Source organism: Podarcis filfolensis, assembly GCF_964270895.1.
Source record: "Podarcis filfolensis genome assembly, chromosome: 14".
NCBI lineage: Eukaryota > Metazoa > Chordata > Lepidosauria > Squamata > Lacertidae > Podarcis > Podarcis filfolensis.
The window spans coordinates 44949926-44977338 of record NC_139616.1 but is presented as its reverse complement, the minus strand read 5'-3'; the positions used below and the strand labels follow the sequence as shown (position 1 = coordinate 44977338).

The window sequence follows — 27413 nt, the reverse complement described above, 5'->3', positions numbered from 1 at the left end:
TTCTGGGTTGCCGTAGGATGCAACCTAAAAGAACGTAACATGAAGCAAATGTAACATGAGGTATAACTATACATTTGTTGGAGGGAGGGAAGAAGTTGTATATTCTTTGTATTGTCTCTGTGCACATGACAGACATGGAGGTGTCTGGATATATGGTCTGGTGGGAGAGATGCCCTTGGGAAGAGGGGGCGAGATTGATGGGTCTGTGTGTGAAAGAAAGAAGAAGGAGGGATGTATGCATTTGTGGTGTGGGAAAGATGCATCTGGAAACAGAGGAGGGAGGCATTTATCTGTAGTTGCGCATACAGTGGCATCTCGGGTTACATACGCTTCAGGTTACATACGCTTCAGGTTACAGACTCCACCAACCCAGAAATAGTGCTTCAGGTTAAGAACTTTGCTTCAGGATAAGAACAGAAATCGGGCTCCGGCAGCGCGGCAGCAGCAGGAGGCCCCATTAGCTAAAGTGGTGCTTCAGGTTAAGAACAGTTTCAGGTTAAGACCGAACCTCCAGAACGAATTAAGTGCTTAACCCGAGGTACCACTGTATATGAAGTGTGCAATAGTCAGAGTAATGCATGGATGCCTGTGGTCTTTAAGTGTATGGCGAGTGCTCTCTGTGTGCGCAAAAGAGAGTTCAGCAGCCTCAGCTTTTGTAGCTGGAGTCAGTCAGGGCTCTGCCCTCCCAAGCCAGGTGGAAAAGGGACTGCAAGGCAGGGGGCAGGTCTTCTGGGACTCACAGCCAGGGGTGCCAGTTTGAATATGGTGTGTGTGTGTGTGTGTGTGTGTGTGTGTGTGTGTGTGCAGGTAAGCTCCACCCCACATAATCAATCACAAGATGCACACACCATCTGAATGGCAATACACATGAACTTTAGGGCCCCACTGGCTACCTCAAATATTTTATTGGGAGGGCTGAAGAGACCTCATCCCCTAGGAATTGGCTCCTATGCTCAGCCTTCCTTTAGAGAAGTGCTTGAACCCCTATCTTCCTCTTTAACACAGATGAATAGGATGCTTCCCTCCCTTCCTCACCCAACGCTCTCTAAATAAGTAAATCTCCTGGGATGCCAAAGTGTGTAAATGCCTGCATTATTAATCCAGCACTGAAAAGCTCCTCCCCACCCCCTCCACACACAAAAATTCAACCCTTGCTCCCTGCTTCACTCTGTCTCCCAAACAGACTGCTCAATGATTTCAACTTTATTTTGAAATTATCAGGAGTAATTCTAATGCTGCAGCCCAACTACAAATGGAGGCAAGTTGCCCATGGCAATGTCAGATGGGATTCCATCATGCTGAAGGTCGTGGTGTTAATATGCTCTGACAGTTCCTTCCATTACAGATTTTCTCCCCCACTCCAGCCGCTTCTACCTCTCCGGTCTACAGGCATCTGTGCGATGCAGTCAGTCAGTCTCAGCAGTGAGTGTTTGCAGCCGCGGCAGGCACACCTGTCATTGCCGGGCCTTCCATGTAGATCCATCACAACACTTCCCTGAAGAACTCCCCTTGCGTTCTCTTCGGTCCTCCTCTTAGTTCTTCATTAGCACAGGCCTCTAAACTGGTTCTGCAGCCATTCCATCGGGGATGCTCTCGGACTGGATTTCAGAATCCTCAGCTTCCCTGCTGGACTACATTTCCCAGGGTTCTTTTGAGGATGACAGCCACGCAGCTGTGCCACCCACCCACAAAGAAACACTGCTAGGCACAAGCAAGTGGAAATATTTTAAGTGCATTAAAGCTTCTGAATGCCAGTTGCTGGAAACCATAGGACGGGAGAGTGTTGCTCTCATGCTCAGGTCCCATGAGGGTTTCCTACGGACATCTGGGTAGCTGGTGGGAGAACAAGATGATGAACTAGGTGAGCCCAGCAAACTCATGTTAAAAGCTGCATCTGTGGGTAGTGCATGAACACAGCTCCCACATGCATATCTGCCAGGGACTGGACTGAAGGGGCAGGGGCAAAGGAAGGAGAACCAGCACCCGGTGCGGGGTGTCGGGCAGGACAAACCGCCCGGCGAGCATGTGCGTGTGCACCGCTACGTACTGCGCATGCACGTGGTACATACGGCGGTGGGATCTTCTGCTCACGGCTGCAGCTGTGGCGGAGGGATTCTCTGCTTGCGGCTGCAGTGATGGAGGGATCCTGTCACCGTCCATATGGTGCTTGAATGATGCAGTGCATGTGCATACATAGTGGCGCATGCGCATGTGCCCCCAGATGATTTGCCGATGGCACTGCTCGAGCGCCGTACTGACGGCGTCGGAGGGTGCAGCCATGAGTGGAGGATCCTCCGCACGCTGCTGTGGCGGCGTGATGGCGGCGGCTTGCGCCGTGGCTCTCGGGTGTGGGGCCACCCTCAGAGTGTCACCCCCTCAGAGATGCCCCTGGGGCAGCCCGTCCCCTGCCCCCTTCCTCCACCACTGAGAAGGGGGAGGCTGGGAATCGTCCCCTCTTCCTCTTTAGCTTCCCTCGGAGGAGAAGGAGGAGTGAGGGAGATGATAGCACAGGCCACAATAGAATATGCCCTCTCATTCCCCACAATGGTGGAAATGCTGATATATTTCAATTTAATTAAGTGATTAGTCGCTTTAAAGGGAGATGATAAATCAACTCAGAATTCTTTAATTGGTTGATTGGTTGACAATCCCTCTCTTTCGTCTTTGCCACTTTGTAATTTTCACTTTAAGTGAGGGTCTTGCATTTACAGGAATGTATGGAGATTCTTTACGCTAGCACTGTGCCAAAACCTGTCCTCCAAATTCTCAGAGGTTTTCTTCCCCATATGAAATGTTCTTTGGTAGCCTGAGAGCAACAGAACATAGGAAGTTGCCTTATCAGACCAATGGTCCGCCTAACAGCAGGTGTTTTCTTCAGGGTTTCAGACAGGGTGGATAATCAATAAACACACAAGACGTAACCGGCTGTACTTTTGAATAAATAAGGTATACTATTCATTGTATCAAACTGTAGAAGTTTCATAACGTTAGCCTTGTTTCGCCATATTACAGGATAGTGGATCTTATAGCATAGTAGTGGTTGCAGTCACTCTATTACTATGCTATAAGATCCACTTTCCTGTAATATTACATATTACTGTACTACTGTACAGTACTACTGTACTACTGTAATATTACATATTACAGTAATATTACATATTACTGTACTACTAATGAAGCCTAGGGTGATGAAACAAGGCAATATTCCGGAAATCCTTGTCTTAGACTCTGTGAAAGGATTCTGTGGACAACCCTTCACGTGGATTATTGGAATCTATGAACAGACAGGTAGAATAGACACTTATACATGTATGGACCTTATGCATGAACTGACTAGAGAATGAACTGATCTACTGGATCTTCTGCTTTTTTCATTGAACGTTATGAAACTTCCATTGAAATCTACAATTTGATACAATGAATAGTATACCTTATTTATTCAAAAGTACAGCTGGTTACGTCTTGTGTGTTTATTGAGTATGTTTTATGTAATCACAGGTTTGTTGTTGTTGTTGTTTGTTTAGTGTGTGGAAGCATTGCTTTGTTTATTGTTTGAGTATTGCTAATGTTGTTTGGAGCAGGTGTGTCATTTCTGTTTTTCCACAAGACGTACGAAATATTAGCATATTATACAATCTCCCATTTTCCTCCAAGGCACTATGTGTGTGCCTACATTTTTCTTTCTTATATATAAGTTGCTTGGAGACCTTTGGGTTACAAGCAACTAATAAGTTTAATAAATAAGTAGAAGTAAACCAACTGATCAATAAACATTTTCCATGGTGCCCTTTAGCTGAGAAACACTTCTTGCTCCTTAAATGCTGCTACCTTTTCCCTGAGCTCGAGGAAAACACGGAGAGGAAGCGAGGAGTTTAACCTAGAATAATGGTTTAATTTCAAAAACTAACACATTGCTTTCTTCCAATAATCCATGCAACACAATGAGTAATTTTGCATTCTGCCTTCTCAGTGGTTGACTTCATTGTGCTTTGCACGGTCCAGTAACCGCTGCAATTATAGCGCACTGCAGATTCTCTGCCAGCAGGTTTGTGGCTCAGTACTAGGTAGATGCAAAGGGGGGAAAGGCTCATTTGAACAAGCTTCCAGAGATTGCTACAGCCACTGTGGCTTTATTCTTTAATTAAGGCAGGGCTGTGGACGCAACCATGCTCCCTAGCACACTTAAGAAGTGTGACATGCTTCTCTTAGTATGAGCAGAGCTGAGCCAGGAGACGAAGGGGAGAGCTTAGGGGAGGACAGGCAGAAAGAACAGGTGAGGTTCAGAAGAAGATTGGAGACGGTAACGTCAACCCTTCATTGTAGTTCATGTGTAGGTTGGGTTGTCATGTGTCCTCTTTTTCCTGGACACGTCCTCTTTTTCAAGGGTAACATCTGTGACACATTGCATTTATTTGCTTCTAAACCACAGAGCCTAGGGCTTGCTGATCAGAAAGTCAGCTGTTCGAATCCCTGCGATGGGGTGAGCTCCCATTGCTGGGTCCCTGCTCCTGCCAACCTAGCAGTTTGAAAGCTCATCAAAGTGCAAGTAGATAAATAGGTACTGCTCTGGCGGGAAGGTAAACTGTGTTTCTGTGTGCTGCTCTGATTCGCCAGAAGTGGCTTAGTCATGCTGGCCACATGACCCGGAAGCTGTATGTGGGCTCCCACGGCCAGTAAAGCGAGATGAGTGCCGCAATCCCAGAGTCATCCATGACTGAACCTAACGGTCAGGGGTCCCTTTACCTTTAATGGCCATCATAGCGTCCTCTTGTTTTGCTCTTCAAAATATGTCAACCTTGTGCATAGGTAACATCAAGGCTGGATAACTGCAATAGGCCCCTTGTGGAGCTGCCCTTGGGCTTGTTCAGAAGCTCCAGCTGGTGCAGAATGTGGGGGCCAGATTGCTGGTGGGGGCATCTGGCTCACACCATGCAATGACACCATTGTTAAAACAGCTGCACTGACTCCCCATCTACTATTGCAGGTATTAATATTGTGCAGCTTGAAGCAATAGGAAGATCAAAAAGCTGTAGAGCTCCTAACAGTGCCTAGGACCTTCTGGCTGAAGACTAACCTTTTTGCCCTGGCTTTTGACACTTGAGCTGTTTATTTTCAGGGCTTGTTTTTAATATTGTGTTTTAATTTTGTGACCCACTCTGGTACCTCAGGGTGATCGACGGATAATTAATAACAGCAACAAAAATGGCGACATTCCACAAACACTAGATTTCTCCTCAAATTGGGTGCATTTGTCCAGAAAAAAAAACCTAGAAAAGCATGTGTTAAACACATAAAACAAATATTCAAATGATGTCTTTTCTTTTTTGGTGCCTTATTTTGTTTCCATGGATTGTCATTTTTTTATATTTTATTACAGCAAGGGGTCTCGGAAGCTGGAATTGGCCTAGGCCTCTCTGGACCTCTGAGACGGCTGCTGTGTGTGTGTTTGCAAAATTAGAAGAACCTTTTCCCAACTCACTTTGGAGAGCTTTCTCCCTTGAGGTCTCTAGTGTTCAGAGGAAGAAGTCATCAGCAGATGAGCAGAGCTAGGGAGACAAATGCAAGGCATATTCAAACTCTAGGAAATCTACAAGCTGTGGCGGGCAATGACATTCTGTAGCCCAGTTCAGCTGGCAGGGCTCAGGGTCTGAAGTGAAGCTGGGACTGTTGATTGGATTGTAAGACCTACATCCCTCACCCCCAAACACACCCCAATAAACGTTTCAGTGGATTCCCTTTGCTTCAGTTCCTGCTCAGATTCACACTGCATCTGATTAACGTTTTGGGTGTCTTTGAGTGCATTTGCTTAACTGCTTTCGAGGTCAGCTGATTTGAACAGCTGGAAATGCAGTGTAACGTACAGACGGATGAAATAAGACCATAAAATAAAGTCACCACTCAATGCCACAATAATAATCAAAGGTATGGATAGCTCTGCTTGCTGTCCCCTGTCACTTAAGGGTCTCGGCCACCTTTCCACTAGGTGGTAGCACATCAACACATATATCCTCGAGGTGTTCTCATTTAAAGCTATCAACTGTATACTCTTAATTAGAAACAGCAGGGATGGGAGATTTCCATAGGTGAACAAACACATTGCTTGCTTGGGCGTCTCTGTTCCACCTTCCTTGTATTAACATAAGGTGGGAAGCCAGCTGAGTAGGCCGTCTGCCTCCACAAATCCTAGAATAAGTTGGCCAGCCAAGTAAATCTGCTGCAGATTCTCTCCAGTATTCCTGGAGCATGAAACAGGAGCATCAAACTAAGAAGCTGATGTAGGCTTCCAATAAATCTATCTTGATCAGCAATGCTGGTTGGCTCTCCTGAAGACTGTAGGATGCTCCCATCAGCCCTAATTGAACATCACTGCAGTTTTGCTTGGTTTGTGGTAGGAATGGGGGGTGGGCAGTGCTATGGGACTACAACTCCCACCATCTCTCACCATCAGCCATGATGGCTGGGGCTGATGGGAATTGTGGTCTCACAACACCTGGAGGGTCACAGGTTCCCTCACCTATGGTTGAGACCTCCTAGAGTTATCTCTGCTCAGATAAGACCCCATTACCTGCTTTGGCTTCTGTATTATATATGATTATACAAGGAAATGCAATATCTGGAAGGCATAAGACAGGGGTAGGCAACCTAAGGCCCGGGGGCTGGAGGCAGCCCAATTGCCTTCTAAATCCGGCCCGCAGATGGTCCAGGAATCAGTGTGTTTTTACATGAGTGGAACGTGTCCTTTTATTTAAAATGCATCTCTGAGTTATTTGTGGGGCATAGGAATTCATTCATTTCCCCCCAAAAAAATATAGTCCGGCCCACCACATGGTCTGAGGGACGGTGGACTGGCCCACAGCTGAAAAAGGTTGCTGACCCTTGGCATAAGAGATCAGATAGGTAGGTAAAAGATCAATTTGAATCTGAGTTAGTTGGGGATGGATAGATGACAAACTTGGACTGAGAGACAATTCAACAGGTTAGCCAAAAGCTGTTGCATTCTGTCTGGATTCATGACCCTCCTCTCCCATCCAGCATAGAAGATGTATCCTTCCTTCCATGCTTTGCATTTAATGACATGGTAAATTTTTCACTAGTCTGGCCACCTGTTTTCATAGCTGAGATGTGGTGAACTGCTAGTCAGTGGACCAGGTCCAGTCCTCCAAATGAGAGTTTGTTGGACGGGCTGCCTCTCGAGACAAGATGTAGCATCAGAGGGAGCAGTGGGTAAAATAACTTCCTCCCCATTCTTCAGATCCATTGTCTGAAGAGCATAAAGAGCACAATTTTACTCCCCATCACTCTGGGCAGGGAGAAAATGACATAGTCTTAACTATGCGCTATGCAAAGTCTTTCCTTTATTGCAGAGTTGGAAAAGGTTCAGAAGAGGGCAAGCAAAATGTTAAAGAAGATGGAGCAACTCCCCATTGCAGCATTTGGGACTTCTTCACTTAGACAAAAGGCACGTAAGATGTGAGATGATAAACGTTTATAAAATAATGCATGAAAGTAGAGAAAAGTTTCCCCCATCTTGTAACACTAGACTTGTGGACAGCCAATGAAGCTGATTGTTGGAAGTTTCAGGACAGGTAAATGTACTTCATTCAGCGCATAGTTAAACTATGGAACTCCCTCCCACATGAGGCAGTGATGGTCACCAAGTTGGATGGCTTGAAAAGAGGACAAATTCATGGAGAAAAGGGCTATCAATGGCGGCTAGCCATGGTGATGAATATTCTCTGCCTCCACAGTTGGAGGCAGCAATGCTTCGGAATACCAGTTGGTGGAAAACATAGGAGGGGAGAGGGATAATAAGTTTGTGCAGATATGGGGCCAGAGAATCAAAATGGAGAGGTGGAAACTGAACATACCAAGGGCAGAATTTCCTTATAGTGGCCAGGTTGTTCTGATGCTCGACATCTTTTAGACATTGACCAGTTAGACTGTTTGCTTTAGTGGGGCCCAAAGTGAGTAGGTGTTGTGGGGATAGGCCACAAGAGTGAAGTTTTTGATAGACGGTTTTAAGCCAGGCACTTTCATGGGAGTCTTGAAGTACTAGGGATAGTAAACCGGGGGGATTTGAGTTTAGAAGGAGCCAGAAGTTAAGAGTTCTTTGCCAAGTCTGTACTTCTACTGAAGGGAGACTTGCCTCCAGTCTCAATGATGTGTTTGGGACGCATGGCGGTACAGAAAAAAATCTGCCTTAGAAACTTTGATTGAACAGCTTCCAAAGTCCGAAGGTGGTTACCAGTCCAAATTTCCTTTTCTGTGTATACGGTAATGTTTTACTGTTGCTGTGGCCATTGGCTAATGCGAATAAAGTTTTATCTATATATCTAGGAGGGGAGAGGACTCTTGTGCTCAGGTTTTCCACAGGCATCTGGTTGGTCACTCTGAAAATAAGATACAGGGCCACTGGCTTGATCCAGCATTTCTCTGTTCTGACTCTCCCTCCACATAGTTTCATTGGATGGCCCCAGATTGTAGTGTCATTGTAGGCAAGACCAGAATTAGATTGCACCCAGCACTAAGCATTTCCCAATAAACCGTGCAAAACTGGGGGGCGGGGGGGGGGAATTGGCACGCCTTCGCTGGCTTGGCATACTTGATGCAAGTTGCAGAATCCTGTTGACGCAAAGGTGCAGGATTTAATGCAATGCATCCACTTTTTATGCTGGTGGTGCATTGCAGTTATTTCCCTGGATTTTTCAGCATGGATTGCAAACACTGTTTGCTTCTATGATGGGAAGGGGCCATAGCTCAGTAGCAGAACATCTGCCTTGCCAAATCTGGTGCACAGCCCTATTTCTGCTGTGGTTTTTCTCCGTTTCCTGCCATCTCTAGTCCCTGCCCCTCTGTGATTTGCAACGAAATCCCTTGTCTTAATTCGCTGTGTTGTGAAGATTTGTCTCATCCTTTTCTTTATGAGCGCACACTGGGATCACCTTTCTCTCCCCACATCTCCAAGACTCCTTCATGCTCAGCTTCCCTTTCACACCCGCTTTCCCTCGACATCCATAAGAAGTTCAGCCTTCCCTTTGATTTTTTTGTTCCTTTGGGGAACTGCCGTTTCCCATCACATCTCCAGAAGGTACAACTTGGGAGTCTTCTCTCCCAGATCCACCTTCATCAGATCTCTGAAAGTTTCGTGCCACAGTCCAAGGACATGACACAGTCAACGTGGCTTTGAGCTCGGGCCACAGCATGTGCAGAGAAAGAGAGGGGGGTGCTCAAAGTTTCCTCTTCACAAGTCTTCCTAAGCAGCTGCTAGTCTATAAGAGATCAAGGGAATCTAGTGAGCACACTTCAGAAAGGAAAAAAAATCTTTTTCTTCTTCTTCTCCCTCACCCTTACAACTGGAAGATAAGTTTCTATGTCATGCTAGAGGCTAACATTTCAGAATTCCTACATCTTTAAACACACACACACACATACACACACACACTTGATGCCTGAAGATGAACAAATCTAGCAAAATCCAATACGTGGGACAGTAGATATAAAACATTGTACTCAGGCTAAGGGAATCTGGGGGTGCCTCCAGACTGGTGTTGTGTTGTGGGTGTATTCTGAAACGTGTCATTGACTCAAAAAACCCAGCAAATTTATTCTACTTTATAATAATAATAATAATAATAATAATAATAATAATAATAATAATTTATTATTTATACCCCGCCCATCTGGCTGTCCCCCTCAGCCACTCTGGGAGGCTTTCAACAGAATATTAAAATACAATAGTCTATTAAACATTAAAAGCTTCCCTAAACAGGGCTGCCTTCAGATGTCTTCTAAAAGTCTGGTAGTTGTTGTTCTCTTTGACATCTGGTGGGAGGGCGTTCCACAGGGAGGGTGCCACTACCGAGAAGGCCCTGTGCCTGGTTCCCTGTAACTTGGCTTCTCGCAGGGAGGGAACCACCAGAAGGCCCTCGGAGCTGGACTTCAGTGTCTGGGCAGAACAATGAGGGTGGAGACACTCCTTCAGGTCATATTCACACCATACATTTAAAGCATGATGATACCATTTTTCACAGAATGATAGAATTGTAGATTTTTAAGAGACTCAAAGGGTCTTTTTCTCAAACCTCCTGCACAATGCAGCAATCACAACTAAAGAATCCCTGACAGATGGCCGTCCAACCTCTGCTTCAAGACCTCCAGTGAAGAAGAGCCTGTTCCACTGTCAAACACCTCTTACCATCTGAATGTTCTTCCTAATCTTTAGTTGGAATCTCCTTTCTCGCCATTTGATTCCATAGGTTCAGGTCCCACCCTCTGGAGCAGCAGAAAACAAGCTTGCTCCATCTTCCATGTGACAGCCCTTCAGATCACTGGGGAACAAAATTTTTGTTGCATTGACACCTGCAGTTGTTCTAACCTAATTTCAATGTGCTGATTTCATATCTGAAGTTAGTTTTGTTCTTTAAGCTCTAGGTTTTTTGTGGGGTTTTTTTGCAATTCATGTTTTTCACTTTTCACCATAATCTTTGTTTTTCACAATGCAAGAATTCGGTATTTTATTAAACACATAGCCAAAGCAGTACAATATGAGTATAAATGTGACTTATATAGCATTGAACATGACATGTATAGCATTGAAAACGACATGTATATCTATGTACAGTTGGAGGCATGCAAAACAATGTATTCCCTTGGGATACACAGTATACTGAGGAACAATATTTTTTTTTCATTTTCTTTTGCATGAGATTTTTCGACTATTCTTATATGTTCCTTCAATGCAGATTTCAAATCTGAAATCGATTTTCATGTACATGCTATAGTTATCTTTCAATTTCCGACTTTTGCCAATGTCATATTTATGCTGGGGATAAGTAGACACTGACACATTGATCTACCCTAACCACATGGTAATTATTGTTTTGCAAACTTAATTGTTCTTTATTTTTACAGTTTTGTAACCTAAATATTTGTATTTTTCAGATTGGACCATGGCTTCTTCAAGTAGACAAAGCTTGAAGTTTCAATCACCTGCTATCATAAGGAGGTAGACTTCACCCACCTGCCAAAGAGGCTCATGGAAGGTGGGTTGCTTCTAGGTGCAGCCCTCTAGCAGAATTTTCCCACCCAGTGCTCTAGACTACATAGGCAACATTTAGCATAAATAGGGACAGGGGTCTGATCTCCTCCCACACATGCACTTTTGTGGTTTGAAATTAGCATTTGTTTGGCCAGGGACCCTGGATCCAAAAGGCTTTCAAACTCTGGGCTTCATTTGAATTCCAAAATGCCTCGTGTTTAAATCACCCGGCTCAGATGCAATACTTTCACTTTCGGGAACGGCTCAAGAAGCCAACATGCGTTTGACATTCTCTTGTAAATTATGGCTTTCTTAAAGTGTCTTTTCGAGGGGAAGCTGACTCATGTTAAATTGTTCTGTGCCGCAAAGGAAGCCATATCTCTTGTTAAAATGCTGAGTTTTTAAAGCAGAGCACAAAGTATTTAATGGGGCCTAGTCCAAAGAATTATCCCCATCACGATTAAGATGCATGGAGTTGGACTAGTACTGTTTTGGGGGGACAGGAGGCAGGTGGGTGTGGAGGACTCCCTGGTTGGTGTTGGTGCTGACCTTTAAAGCCCTAAACGGCCCCGATCCTGGATACCTGAAGGAGCGTCTCCACCCCCATTGTTCTGCCCAGACACTGAGGTCCAGCGCCGAGGGCCTTCTGGCAGTTCCCTCACTGCAAGAAGTTACAGCGAACCAGGCAGAGGGCCTTCTCGGTAGTGGCACCGGCCCTGTGGGACGCCCTCCCACCAGATGTCAAAGAGAACAGCAACAACAAGACTTTTAGAAGACATCTGAAGGCAGCCCTGTTTAGGGAAGCTATTAATGTTTGATGCATTACTATATTTTAATATTTGGTTGGAAGCCTCCCAGAGTGGCTGGGGAAGCCCAGCCAGATGGGTGGGGTATAAATAAATTGTTGTTGTTGTTGTTGTTGTTGTTGTTGTTGTTGTTGTTGTTGCTAATGGTAGAGGTGGAATCCTTAGATCCAAACTCTAATGGGAAGCAGTGGAAGGCAATGTGGTGTAGTGATGGACTAGCAGTGGGGAAATCCAAGTACAAATCACCCTTTAAGCATGAGACTCATTGGGTGACTTGGGACTAACCACTGTCTTTCAGCCTAGCCTACTGTCCTGCACTGTCTGGATGCAGAGGAATGGTGGGAAGAACCAGCTGATGAACCACCAAGGGATGAAGACTCAGATCCTAAGGAGTGGTAATGAGATGATGGTGAGTGGTCCGAGGGAGGCGAGGGAGAAGACTGAGAGGAGGAGGTGCCGGAAGCTGAAGAAGCAACAGGGTTTAGTGAGCAGAGAGTCTGTGGCAGAGAGAAATCTAGAGTCAGAAACAGAGGCAGAGATGAGTCAGGCTGGGGTCTCCCCTCCTGCTCCCCCCTCCTGCTGCAACTAGCTCCCTTCCCCCCTGGTCTCCCAGAACCAGAGGAGATATGAAGAGGGAGGAAGAAAGGCAGGCATGCTGGTGTAGTCTCAGATCGCTTGGGAAGGACCCAGTGAGAAGGAGATTTGAGCAGCTATGGGAAGGCAGGAACCTTCACAACTGCCTCATAGGGCAAGATCTACTGAGAAGAGTTGCTGCACTCATTAGGCCTGACACTCCCAAGCAGACCTTGTTTCTTCTCATTAAGAGTTGCTGTATTTTTCACTCTATAAGACGCACCCGACCATACAATGCACCTAGTTTTTAGAGGAGGAAAACAAGAAAAAAATATTCTGAATCAAATATTTTATTCAAGTTGGAAGAGGGAGGGAGAGAAGGAAGAGAGAGAGAGGGAGAGCTCGCATTTGAGCGTGCCTGTGGTGGGCAGCTGTCTTGCCTGGCCTCCGAGGAGACGCCGGGACAGGAGGAGTGTAAGCGGCTCTCCCTTTGCTTGAATTACAGTCAGCTGGGAGGAGGGGCAGAAGGGGCTACCATCCGTCCCTCCTCCCGCCTCACTGTAAAGCCAGCAGAGCAAGAGCCACTGACACGCTCTCCGCAGCTCTTGCTTTGAAGCAAGAAAAGTGAGAGCTGCACAGAGCATATCAGCGGCTCTTGCTCTGCTTACTTTACAGAGAGCGACAGATAGGAGCCATGGCTCTGGCTGCGGAGGCATCCCTCAGCTCGCGACTGCAGTGGCAGTCCGAGGGATCCCTCTGCCATCCACTGCATTCACTCCATAAGATGCACAGACATTTCCCCTTACTTTTCAGGCAGAAAAAAGTGCGTCTTATGGATGGAAAAATACGGTAACTCTACTTACTCTGTACAAAAAAATTTTTTTCCTTCCAGTAGCACCTTAAAGACCAACTAAGTTAGTTCTTGGTATGAGCTTTCGTGTGCATGCACACTTCTTCAGATACACGCGTATCTGAAGAAGTGTGCATGCACACGAAAGCTCATACCAAGAACTAACTTAGTTGGTCTTTAAGGTGCTACTGGAAGGAAATTTTTTTTTTTTTTGTTTTGACTATGGCAGACCAACACGGCTACCTATCTGTAACTCTACTTACTCTGTGTGATTTATTGCTGACCTGCTCCTGTCACCCATCTTTCAGGGTTGTGATGAGACTAACACGGATGGGGGCAGTGCTTTTTATTTATATTAAGGTGTTGGTACTCACCCTGAAGTTGTTATAGTAAGTGCCACACTTTTAACACTTGAGAAAAAGAAGGTGCCAGTACTATTTAGCCTTGAGAACCCGCAGAAAGAAAGAAAAAGCACTGAGGGAATCATGAACGCTGCCTTGATCTCCTTGTAAGAAGGGCAAGATATTAAACAAACAAACAATACCCGCCTGGCCTTTCAACTTGCTTTTTATAAAGGGTTTATATAGCAGATTTGGAAGCTTGGAAGCTAGAGCTACCCAGTCACATCCCCACCCCACCCATTAAATCCCATTGCTTAAAAGAGCAAATCAACCACAGAGAGCCCAATGGGACTGATAGGGCAGAAGGCAGGGGTGGAGAAAGGGGGGTGCGGCAGGGGCAGATCACCCCGGGTGTCACCACTAAGAGAGTGACAAAATGCCAGGCGGCACTCACCGCGGGGCCTGCAGTGCACCCAAGCCACACGTCTCTCCTGGGAGTGACGTGGCAGCTTGGCGCCCGCAGGGTCCACACTGCCCAAACGGTCCACCCGCCGCCTCCACCTCAGCTGTAAGGTGGGGTTACCAGACGACCCAGGTTCCCGGGGAGAGTCCCTGGATTTGCAAATCTGTCCCTGGACAAATTCCGTCCCCAGAATGTCTCCAGATTTGCAAATCTGTCCCCAGGAAACATGGCAGCGGCAGCCTCGGCAGCCCGGAGCCAGCCTGGTAGCATAGCTGGCTCTGACTTTAAGGCTTTAAAGGTCAGCACCAACACTTAGAGGAATCAAGGCTGAGGTTGGAGGGGCAATCCTTCATTTGCCCTTAGTGGACCAGTTTCCACTGAGAAAGGATGCTCAGCTCAAGGTGTCAGTTGCCCTGGGACTGCAGAGCAAGCAAGGGGGACTGATTCTCTGGTGCCACCCACTGGTCAAGTGAACAATTGCTATTCATGTAAGACAGTGGTGGCCAAACTTGACCCTCCAGCTGCTTTTGGACTACAACTCCCGTCATCCCTAGCTAACAGGACCAGTTTCAGGTATGATGGGAATTGTAGTCCCCAAACAGCTGGAGAACCAAGTTTGGCCATCACTGATGTAAGAGTATCAGCAGGTAAGATGAGCCAGTCTTGGATTGGATACAAATGCCCACATATTGCACATTGCCTCATTCTGACCTTGAATAACTGGGTGACCCTTGGGGCTCTGCAGAGTGAATCTGGGGGCCACAGGCTGGAGCCACAGGGTGGATCAGCACACATAGCTACTGGTGAGGGGTGTAGCCTGGTATGGGCATGGTCCAGGGGCCAGATATAGAAAACTGGAGGGCCACACTCAGCCTGCAGTCCTGAGATTTCTATAGTGGGGGGGGTGTGCTTTGCAAAAGAATTGACATATTTATGCCGAGAGAGAGGGAGAGAGCAATTTAAACCACAAATTAATCTGTTCTGCCATAATTGCAGCTAAACTCGAATGGGATGGATACAGAAGAAAAGAACAATTGGTCCTGAAGTGTTTGCTAGCTGCTGGGTGCCTCCAACTGCAGGGAGAGGGCTGGAGAGAACCACAGAGGCGGCCTGAATTGCAATCAGCATCCACATTCGGCGCAAGTTCATTACTAATGAGCTTGGTGGGGGAGGCTTTCCTCCCCCTTGGTCTGAATCACAGGTGTGTCTTGTTTTGTTCCTCCGTCTTAGCACCGTTTACTCCCCCCAACCCTGCTCAACCTTGTAAATTCCCAGAAACAGGGGAGAAAAATGAGGCCTCCCCCAGGAAGCAGAAATTATGATGACAAGACAAGTGAGGTTCCCTGCCCAGATGAGACTGCAATTTTGAGAGGGGCTGGAAAGATCAAGGCTAATGAGGCTACAGGTACATGGGCTCTTTTAACAGTGATGCTTGAAACTCACCCCTCAAACCCAAAGAGAAAAATCTTGTGTTCTTGTCTATTTCTATAAAACATTGCATTCTTGCATTCGCTTTGTGTAGGGAAGATGGCATGCAAACATGTGTGTAGCGTGAGAAATTCACGCAAAACTGCTGATGCGTTTTCTTGAGAATTTTTCTTCTTCTTGCAATCTGATGTAGAAATGTGGAGAAGTGGGCTTGAGACTGGGAGAGAAAAAAATGCAAATCCAGAATTGACAGATTTGCTCAACACAAGGCAACTTTTTAAATCAGATTTTAAATGGAAGGGCTCATCATGATTTAAGATGGGGTGGGGGATCTATGGCCCACCAGATGGACTGCAACTCCCATCATCCCTTAAAAAAAAAATTAGATTTTTCCACAATAATAACAAAAACCACAAAGAAGAACAACACACAAAAACAGAAAAAATAAAAGAAAAAAAGAAAAAGAAAAAAGAAAAATACATCAATGAACAAAAGAACAAAAGGAACAATAAACAGATAAACAACAACAACAAACTTAATTCTTCACAAATCCAACCTTTTAAACATCTTGGTTGACTTCCTCTAGTCCCTCCCTTCTGAGTTTCCTTGTAGTTGAAAGTAACAGCCTTCCAATATCATTATTGAACTAAAACAATTTCCAATTATAGTCCATCTTATTCACATTTCTTAATATTCTAAATTCCATTTATTTAATTATAACTTAGTTTAATCCTAGGCCTATTTGTTTCTTTCAAGTAATTTCTAATATTTTATATTACAATATTTATTCAAATAGTCCTTAAATTTCCTCCGGTCCTCTTGAAACTCCTCTTCTTTCTGGTCGCGGACAACTCCCATCATCCCTGACTATTGGTCACACTGGCTGGGGCGGATGGGAGTTGGAGTCCAACAACATTTGGCAGCCACCAGGTTCCTCACCCCCATTTAAAATAGGCCAATCAGTGATGACACGGTGAGCTCCATTAAACACAGAAGGATGTCATTACAAGAAAATATAGATATATAGAAATGTACTGCATGAATTTGATATCAGAGTTCTAGGAAATACAGATATCAAACTTGAGATACCTGGGGTGGGGGGAAGCACGTGTTTTTCATCTTTTCCCTGAACTTAGCATAGATAAATATTTCCGATATGCAAATCAATAAATCTTGCTAAACTGGCTTTCTGCTAGGCAAACTTGCCAGGCCACTCAGTGACTGTCTTCTTAATTTGGGTTCTCTCCCTCAATTCCCACTTTAGCAAGGCAATATCCACTCATGATCCCAGCCCAATACATATCATGAAAATGTATTGGTTTACAGCCATACCTTGGGTTACTGACGCTTCGGGCTGCACGATTTTGGGTTGCGCACCATGCCGAACCCGGAAGTACCGGAACGGGTTACTTCCGGGTTTCAGCACTTGCGCATGCACAGAAGCACTAAATCATGCTTTGTGCATCCGCAGAAGCGCCAAATCTCAACCTGCGTGAGCTGCGGATGCTGCGGGTTGCGAACGTGCTTCCCGCATGGATCGCGTTCACAACCCGAGCGTCCACTGTACTTTGTTGCTTTGAAAACAAACAAATCCTCTTGGATCAATGCAAAGAGGAGCTTCAGCACTGGGGATTAAGACATGGGATTGGCTGATGTGAGGAGATGTACTGAATGAAATGCATTTCAATAAATATTTCAGGCGACAAATGCCATAAAAGTCAGTCTAGGCAGTGCAATAAAAATTAAGCATTTAGACTTGGGGAAATTGGCAAAGGAGAGGAGAGTCTCTTTTCTCTGTCTCAGCTGATATGAGTCAGACTGCAATAAGAGCTGTTGGTATTGTACACAGGGGTGGAGGAAGTGGGGTGTGGTGGGGGCGATATGCCCTGGGTGTCACCACTGAGGGGGGGCAACAAAATGCTGGGTGGCACTCACTGTGGGGCCTGCAGTGCGCCCGAGCCACACGTCTCTCCTGGGAGTGACATGGTGGCTTGGGCGGCCGGAGGCTCTGCACCGCCCCAAATGGTCTGCCCACCATCTCCCCCTCAGCTGTAGGGTGGCTGAGTGGGAGGGGCAGACATATTCCTCGGAGGCCCCACAGAACATCCTGCCCCAGCTCGCCCCACCCCTGGGCACAGGGCATGCGCGCCACCCCAGGTGCCCGATCGGCTTGCTCTGCCGCTGATTGTACAGTGGTACCTCGGGTTACATACGCTTCAGGTTACATACGCTTCAGGTTACAGACTCCACTAACCCAGAAATATTACCTCGGGTTAAGAACTCTGCTTCAGGATAAGAACAGAAATTGTGCAGGAGCAGCACAGCGGCAGCAGGAGGCCCCATTAGCTAAAGTGGTGCTTCAGGTTAAGAACAGTTTCAGGTTAAGAACAGACCTCCAGAATGAATTAAGTACTTAACCCGAGGTACCGCTGTACATTGTTAGATTTGGCCTGTGGATGGACTTGGCCCCAGATGACAGCCAGGTTAGGCATCAGCCAAGACCTCTGAGACTCAGAAGGGCCTCTCATGAGACTAGACCAGCTTGCCTTGCTTACTTACTGCTGGGCCTGGCAATAATAATAATAATAATAATAATAATAATAATAATAATAATAATAATTTATTATTTATACCCTGCCCATCTGGGTTTCCCCAGCCACTCTGGGTGGCTTCCAACACAATATTAAAATACAATAACCTATTAAACACTTCCCTAAACAGGGCTGCCTTCAGATGTCTTCTAAAAGTCTGGTAGTTGTTGTTCTCTTTGACATCTGGTGGGAGGGTGTTCCACAGGGCGGGTGCCACTACCGAGAAGGCCCTCTGCCTGGTTCCATGTAAATTGGCTTCTCGCAGTGAGGGAACCACCAGAAGGCCCTCGGCGCTGGACCTCAGTGTCCGGGCAGAACGATGGGGGTGGAGACGCACCTTCAGGTATATTGGACCGAGGCCATTTTGGGCTTTAAAGGTCAGCAGCAACAGCAGCAACAGTCACCTGTTTGCGTGCTTCCACTTGCCTGTTGCCTCACCCCATGCATGGGCCAGAGGTTCCTTCTCAAGGATTTGAGGAGGAGGTGGCTAGTAAAATGTTTTCATTTCTGCTGCAGTTCCCTGCCATGACTAGAAAGGGCTGTTAAACTGAAAAATGTTCAGAGCATCCGTGTGGTAAATAAATCTCTCCCCCAATTAGGATACTTCGTTTGTCAACATTTTCTCCGGTTTGGTGACTAAGGCAGAATTTTTAAGGTGTGCCTGCAATTAATTTTGTGAAATGCCTTGTCTGGAAAATAAGAAGCGGAGAGTGGATATCGGGGAAATACAGGCACAGAACAGATTTGCTTAGGGGTGAACACCTCATTGCTTGAGTATAACTGAAGGAGCATCTCCACCCCCATTGTTCAGCCCAGACACTGAGGTCTAGTGCTGAGGGCCTTCTGGCGGTTCCCTAACTGTGCAAAGTGAAGTTACAGGGAACCAGGCAGAAGGCCTTCTTGATAGTGGTGCCCGCCCTGTGGAACACCCTCCCATCAGATGTCAAGGAGATAAACAACTATTTGACATTTAGAAGACATCTGAAGGCAGCCCTGTTTAGGGAAGCTTTCAATATTTGATGAATTATTGTATCAGGTTACAGACACTTCAGGTTACAGACTCCACTAAGCCAGAAATAGTACCTCGGGTTAAGAACTTTGCTTCAGGATGAGAACAGAAATCACGCTGCGGCGGCACGGCAGCAGCGGAAGGCCCCATTAGCTAAAGTGGTACCTCAAGTTAAGAACAGTTTCAGGTTAAGAACGGACCTCCAGAACAAATTAAGTTCTTAACCTGAGGTACCACTGTAATCTTAGAAAGGGCATGGTTGTGGCTATCAGGACTTCTTAATTAGCCATTACACTCCTCATAAGTGGGACACCTCCACCTAATTCTGCCACCTATCCTATGTTAAGGATTCCATACTGGATATTCTGAACCGAACCCAGAACATAAGGGCAAAATCGGGGGGGCCACTAGGGGCACATCAGAAGATGGCTGACAATAACATCTCTCTGACCCACACGAGGTAATTTGGAGGCTGTGATGGGAGTAAATAGCCTCCCTACCCCCCTCCCGGATTGTGGGGTGGGACTGCCCTTGCCTGCTGTGCCCTATACCACCCCCGAATTTGTGGGGATGGGGGCACTAGGCACAATGCTCTCCTGTGGGATTTCGGCGCTCCTGGATGCTGTCTCTGATCTGCGCCACTAGCTGCAAGAACTTCAAAAGAAACAATTTGGATGAAGCGAATGCACATATTTCAAGGAAGGAGGGGGAGTAAAGACTGCTAACAGAAGAGATCTCTGATAAAACAAGACGAGTCGGAGGAACAAGTATAAATCATGAGAAGATACGCCAAGACTCGGTATGGCAAAGGGACTGATGCGGGAGGGGAAAAAAACTTTCCTTTCTTTCCTTTATGTGATTAAACAAGAATCCCCCCCCTCACAAGTCAGAAATGTCGTTTTAAGGACTTAAGCTGTGGATTTAAGGCTGTGTGGAGATACACTTTCGAACCAAAGCATGTTTTAAGAAGAGCGTGGAATGTATAAGGGCTTTGGAATGACGCAGTTAAAAGTGCTGTCGCCATATTGGGAAGTTCTGTCAGAGGACTTAAGTCTGGGAAGAGAAATAGAGAAATAGAGCTGTTTTTATATTGTGGGTGAAACTCCTCAGAGGGACTTAAGAACGACAGTTCTGTAATTAATGATGGAAAGAGCGCTGTTATCTATGAAGGCGATGATATATGGAAACCATCTCGATTTGAGGATTGGAAGAACGGAAAAATTCACACAGGATTATTATTGGTGTTTATCGGCTTAAGGAGACTATCAGAAGAGATCATAAAGAAAAAAGAGAAAATATATGAACAAGATGTGATGTGGAAACAGCAAGATAAGACTGGATAGAATTATGAACTTTGTTTGGACTGATTTGGACATTAACGCAGTAGCAAGAAGATGATCAGAATCCCCCTTCGGATCTTGAAATATGGGTCCCCTCAACAAAATTTAAAATTCGGCTTTGTAATTCGGAATTTGTGTGATGTGATTTGACTTGATTTGATTGGCCGGTTAATAAAAATTATTTTAAAAAATCAAAAAAAAAAAAATCTGATCTGATTTGGGGGTAGATATTCCAAAAAACAAACCAACAAACAAAAAACCCCTCAACAAGCAACAATTGTCAGAGTGGTTTAACAGTCATTCCAGGGAACTCTTTCCCAGGGAACTCTGGGAATTGTAGCTCTGTGAGAGGAATAGGGGCCTCCTAACAACTCTCTTGGGACGCGGGTGGCGCTGTGGGTTAAACCACTGAGCCTAGGACTTGCCGATCAGAAGGTCGGCGGTTCAAATCCCCGCGATGGGGTGAGCTCCCGGAGGTACCACTCCGGCGGGAAGGCAAACGGCGTTTCTGAGCGCTGCTCTGGTTCGCCAGAAGAGGCTTAGTCATGCTGGACACGTCATGCTGGTGGCTTAGTCATGCTGGCTCCCTCGGCCAATAAAGCGAGATGAGCACCGCAACCCCAGAGTCGGTCACGACTGGACCTAATGGTCAGGGGTCCCTTTACCTAACAACTCTCTGCACCCTTAAGTACCCACAGCTCCCAGAATTCTTTGGGGAAGCCATGGTCATTTAAAGTGGTGTCATAGTGCTTTAAATGTATGCTGCAAAGGTGGCCAAGGTTTAAACACTTACTGCATCTTTCCTCAAACCGGTACAACTCAACGCCGCTTCCTCCTCGACCATTGGCACTGTCAGCTGGGGCTGATGAAAGCTGGAGTTCAACAACATTTGAATCGCAATAGCTTGGATATGGCTAGCTTACAGTACGTACCAATTTCTCCCAGACAACATCAGGCTTTTGTGGAATGAAAAGAGAAGGAAGAAAAATGGGCTAATTTTGAATACATTCCTATCATTAAAAAAAAAAGGCTTTTACATTTCCAGACAAATGAAGCCATTTAAGTTGCACATAATGAGCATTAGGGAAAGAAAAAATCCTGCATTTCATTTTCCTGTGGTGGGGGAACACTTATTAAAATTTGTGATGTATTTTAATTATCTTCTAATTAAAGGCAGATTTGCATTTTAATACATGCCCAGACGACTGAGTGGCATATGTGTTTCCTTTTTAGAATATTGTTATTAGTCCAGAAACATGTGTGGAGCTTTGGCACCGACGTTATCAGAACCGTTCCTTCTGCAAGATCTTAATAAACCTGTTAATGTACAACTTGATGTTTCTTTTATTGCCTCCTTGAATCCTAAAATAACCTCACCATGCACCTACAATTTCTAAGTTCCATATGTGTAAGACAGACCTGACCCCCAGCATCGCAGTCTAATAGACATGGCACAAAAGGAAAAAGCAATGGGGAGGGCAGAGGAAAGTATGAACTGGAGCAGCTTCTCCTTTACCGGCTGATGGAAGCGACAGATTGTGTGTTTGTTCGCTTTTTAGGCTTTTATCAGTTGCGTTGGTTGCAATTGGTTTTAGTGCTCATGTTCAGTTTGTAAGTTGCTTTGGGTCAATTTTGTGAGGAAAGTGACTAGTAAATATAAACAACAGCAAAACAAGGTGGACTCCCCTTTGCCACAATGTTCTTCCTGGAGCTAAAGGGTAGGGATGGGGGATAAATTTAATTTTCTCCGCATTTAAAAAAGAAACACCCTAATTCACACTTCTCGAACTTATTAGCAAACTGAAATGGAGCTATCCTTTCAAATCTCTGCTTCTATGATATGTTTTGAAATTTTGTTATGCTGAAACTGCTAATAAAAATATATATATTTTTTTAAAAAAGTAATCTGTGCTTCTCCAAATTGGGTGATGCAGTCCTCCAGTCAAAACGACGTGCGCAATAAGTGAATATATTTGGGGGACTTGTGCACAGATAACTGTGTATTAGTGAAAATAACATACAAAGGGCATTCTGTTGAAGAAATTGCTGTGAAAACTGTGTGTAGCAGTCGAAACTGTATACACACAGTTTATTCTGGGAGAAATTTGCACAAAAATGTTGGTGAAATCTCACACAGATCCGTGTCCTCCCTGCCAAAGATAATGATGATGATGTTAATGATGCTAATTTATTATTTATTATTTATACCCCGCCCATCTGGCTGAGTTTCCCCGGCCACTCTGGGCGGCTCCCAATCGAGTGTTAAAAACAATACAGCATTAAATATTAAAAACTTCCCTAAACAGGGCTGCCTTCAGATGTCTTTTAAAGCTAAGATAGCTGCTTATTTCCTTCACATCTGAAGGGAGGGTGTTCCACAGGGCGGGCACCACTACCGAAAAGGCCCTATGTCTGGTTCCCTGTAAGCTCACTTCTCACAATAAGGGAACCGCCAGAAGGCCCTCTGCACTGGATCTCAGCGTCCGGGCTGAACGATGGTGGTGGAGACGCTCCTTCAGGTATACAGGACTGAGGCCGTTTAGGGCTTTAAAGGTCAGCACCAACACTTTGAATTGTGCTCGGAAACGTACTGGCAGCCAATGCAGATCTCTCAGGACCGGTGTTATGTGGTCCCGGCGGCCACTCCCAGTCACCAGTCTAGCTGCTGCATACTGGATTAATTGCAGTTTCTGGGTCACCTTCAAAGGTAGCCCCATGCAAAGCGCAATGCAGTAGTCCAAGCGGGAGATAACCAGAGCATGCACCACTCTGGTGAGACAGTCTGTGGGCAGGTAGGGTCTTAGCCTGCGTACCAGGTGGAGCTGGTAGACAGCCGCTCTGGACACAGAATTAACCCTAAGATAGGTTTAGCAAAGTTCTGTGGAAATGTGGAGAACTGGAATTTAAGGTTGGGGGGGTGAGAAGCCTAAATGGGCAGATTCATCCATCCTCCTTACTGAAGGGCACTGTCTTCCAGTAACTGGGTGACGGCAGAGGCCAGAGCATGCCTCTCTCCACCTCTCCTGTCCCAGGTAACTGGGAGTTGGAGCAGTTAATAGTCTTTAATTAAAAATTGCCTATGATTAAAAAAGGGGTTGGGCATGGTGAAAGGCTTTTCAGTGATGCTTTGGATGACTGCTAGCCTGGCTACATTCCCGGCCAGCAGCCAATCTCTTTAAAATTCAATTGCTTAGCAAGGTCAAAATGGCAAAAGAGGAAGACGGGGACTTGGGACTTGAAATCAAATCACGGAGGAGATGAATCCCATCTCACATGCGAGGTTTGCTAGGCAGCACTCCACCATTAATCTTTCCTCATATCAAAATTCCACCCCTGCAAAGCTTGGATACAAAAAAAAGAAAAGAAAAGAAACCCTCTCCGTATTTTGTAAAAAATAATAATAATGTAATGGGAAAAATGACATTGAGAATCAGAGCACTTTTCACAGTCCTGGCCTGACTCTGCAAAGGAATCCCAAGGCGTTTGCATGAGCCAAGAACCCTCTCGGCAGCACCAGTGATTTCATCAACCCACATTTGCATGCCAAGCCCAGGCACAACTGTTGGGGGGGGGGGTAGGGTACACCCGCCATTGTTGCTACTGACAATGGACTATAGCAAGTCTCAATCTCCAGCATCTCTAGGTGAGGCTGGTAAAATCTCCTGCCTTCAACCCTGGAGCATAGCTGTCAACGTTTCCCTTTTTTAAAGGGAATTTCCCTTATTCCGAATAGGATTCCTCGCAAGAAAAGGGGAAAGTTGACAGCTATGCCCTGGAGAGATGCTGCCAGTCAGTGTAGGAAATATTGAACTGGATGGACTGAAGGTTTAGCTCTGCAGAAGGCAGCTTCCACTGTGCACAGTCCCAGGGGTTTTCCTGAGCCAAAACGAGCCCCTTCAGTCAATAGGTGGAATCTAAGAAGTAAAAAAAAAGCAGAGACATCACCTTGCCGACAAAGGTCCGTATAGTTAATGCTATGGTTTTCCCAGTAATGATGTATGGAAGTGAGAGCTGGACCATAAAGAAGAATTGATGCTTTTGAATTATGGTGCTGGAGGAGACTCTTGAGAGTCCCATGGACTGCAAGAAGATCAAACCTCTCCATTCTGAAGGAAATCAGCCCTGAGTGCTCACTGGAAGGACAGATCCTGAAGCTGAGGCTCCAATACTTTGGCCACCTCATGAGAAGAGAAGACTCCCTGGAAAAGACCCTGTTGTTGGGAAAGATGGAGGGCACAAGGAGAAGGGGACGACAGAGGACGAGATGGTTGGGCAGTGTTCTTGAAGCTACGAACATGAGTTTGACCAAACTGCGGGAGGCAGTGGAAGATAGGAGTGCCTGGGGTGCTCTGGTCCATGGGGTCACGAAGAGTCGGACACGACTAAATGACTAAACAACAACAAGAAGTCAAAGAGCCAGAGCTCAATAGAAGAGTATCCTTCTTGCTTGTGTGGAAGATCCTGGGTTAAGTCCAAGTAAGGTTGGGAGATGCCCTTGGCTGAATTCACGGAGAGGTGCTGCCAGTCTGTGTAGACAATACTGCGCCAGTGATTCTGACTCAGAATAAGGCGAGCCAGCACCAGTGCAGTACACGGAAACGCCGTTTACCTTCCCGCTGGAGAGCGGTCCCTATTTATCTACTTGCACTTTGAGGTGCTTTCAAACTGCTAGGTTGGCAGGAGCAGGGACCGAGCAACGGGAGCTCACCCCGTCGTGGGGATTCGAACCGCCGACCTTTCAATCAGCAAGTCCTAGGCTCTGTGGTTTAATCCACAGTGCCACCCGCGTCCCAATTAACCCAAGGTACCACTGTACAAATAAAATGATGGTGGTGGTGGTGGTGATGATGATGATGATGATGAGAATAGATTTATTAAGCAAACCAATCCATGATGCTAAACGCATGTATTCAGTGTAGAGTGGTCCTCATTGGGAGAAGGCAAGGAGGCCAACAGGAGTTGCTACCAAATGGTTAGTGGAGCTAGGTAAAGGGTAAAGGGACCCCTGACCATTAGGTCCAGTCGTGGCCAACTCTGGGGTTGCAGCACTCATCTCGCTTTATTGGCTGAGGGAGCCAGCTCACAGCTTCCAGGTCATGTGGCCAGCATGACTAAGCCGCTTCTGGCAAACCAGAGCAGCGCATGGAAACACTGTTTACCTTCCCACCAGAGCGATACCTATTTATCTACTTGCACTTTGACATGTTTTCGAACTGCTAGGTTGGCAGGAGCAGGGACCGAGCAATGGGAGCTCACCCTGTAGCGGGGATTTGAACCACTGACCTTCTGATCAGCAAGTCCTAGGTTCTGTGGTTTAACCCATCGAAGCAATTCTGGTTTTTGGGGTGGGCGGGAGCTGGCTGAGGGCAGACTGAATTAAGAGGGGCAGTATCTTACTTGTCCTAATGGCAAAAACCTCCACTGTGTATGTTATAGACAACTGGTTCTGCCTGGGAACCAATGAGCCTGCAATTGTGCCAAAGGCAGCTGTCAGACACAAGTCAGTGGGCCAGGAGAGACTGTCATTGCCCAGACCAGCGGCAGTCCGAACAGAAAGTCGTAAGAGCCCTTCTGGTTAGGGAGAGTCGGTTGCAAGTCTGGTTGGATGGAGTCACTCCAGAATGCGTTCAAGCCAAGAAAGGTGGCAGGTAAGGGAAGGTTAGCCAAGGGCAGTCTGAGCATGGTGGGGCATAGGATTGTTATAAGAATTTTAAGGTCATATATATATATTCATATATATATATATTCATAACTGTATATATCAACTACATGTCTGAAACCCCTTAGAAAAGGTCCTGAACGAATTGACCTCAAATATTTCTCTGCAAGGTCAAAGTGGGAAACCTCCCCATTGTCTCTTTCCTCACAAATCCTGTCTTAAGGGCACATTCAAGATATGAACAGGGTGTGAGCCTGTGACCTGGGACCTCGATTCAGGAATTAAGTAGTTATAATAACAAAAGAGTGGCTAAAACCCAGATGATGCAATCAGGTAACTTGCCAGACAGGAGATAAACAACACACTCAGATTTCTGTTGTAGACCGCCTTTTCTGTGATGTATGTATGATGTATCCGGTGGGTGGTCTTGGACTCCAGGGTGGGCAGTTTAAAATGTCTATATAAGGGTGGGCACACATTTGTTCTGGGTCCTCCTCCTCTCTCCTGCGTGTGGGGGAGCACCCTGTTGCAACAGTTGATCAGGCTTACTAGCTGCTTTGCTTCTCAATATTCTCTGGTTGGCCTCTGCTATTTTCTCCTACTGATAGAGAACCTACAAAAGGACTCTATGTGGGCTCTTGGGTGCCCATAAAGGAAAAGGAGCAGCTTTTTCTTATAACAGGATCATAGAATTGTAAAAGTTGCAAGGGACCCTGAGGGTCATCTAGTCCAATTGCCTGCAATGCAGGAATCTCAACTAAATCTCTGTTTGCCCTGATGGACTGGCTACCACTTGGATATAAGGCAACTGCCTTTGCTCCTATCATCATTGAACTACATCCCTCCTCCAAATAGGACTCTTAAGTTAATAGCATATTTATTTATTGCAATTCATACCTCATTACTTCAAGCTGGAAGAGAAATCTTTCCGAGGTGAAGCTTCTTATGCCTTTCCCCTTTTAATGATGGGCAGCAACAGAGGCCACCCAGTGACTCTTTGGCTAAATGGGAATTTGAATCACAGCCCAAGGTCAACACCCTCTTAGCCGGCTCTGCTCAATTTATTTTTCCTATAAGGAGATAAGACACTTTCATGCACAACTATAAACCAGGATTACTCGAAACTTTTTTTATGAGTCTGATCACATCTTTTTACAGTCACTGTTCTATGTCAAATAACCTTCAAAACCTGTTTCCCCTCTTCCTCAAATGTGTATTGGCAAAATCAATCCAAACGAGCACAGCTGTAAGTATAAAGATTTACTGTTCATTATAAAAGCTACTTTATATTCTCCTGGAATTTCAGCAGCTATCC

The 27413-nt window shown here is 45.8% G+C and overlaps 1 protein-coding gene across 1 annotated transcript in view; it reads right to left on the bottom strand.

Annotated features, from left to right (window-relative positions):
• The window catches only part of LOC310749103 (myosin-11), a 1537435-nt gene that overhangs the window by 460243 nt on the left and 1049779 nt on the right, over positions 1–27413 (bottom strand). Inside the window, exon 37 of the transcript XR_014541487.1 lies at positions 26130–26530. The gene's annotated coding sequence lies outside the window, so the exon portion shown is untranslated. The remainder of the gene's footprint in view (positions 1–26129; positions 26531–27413) is intronic.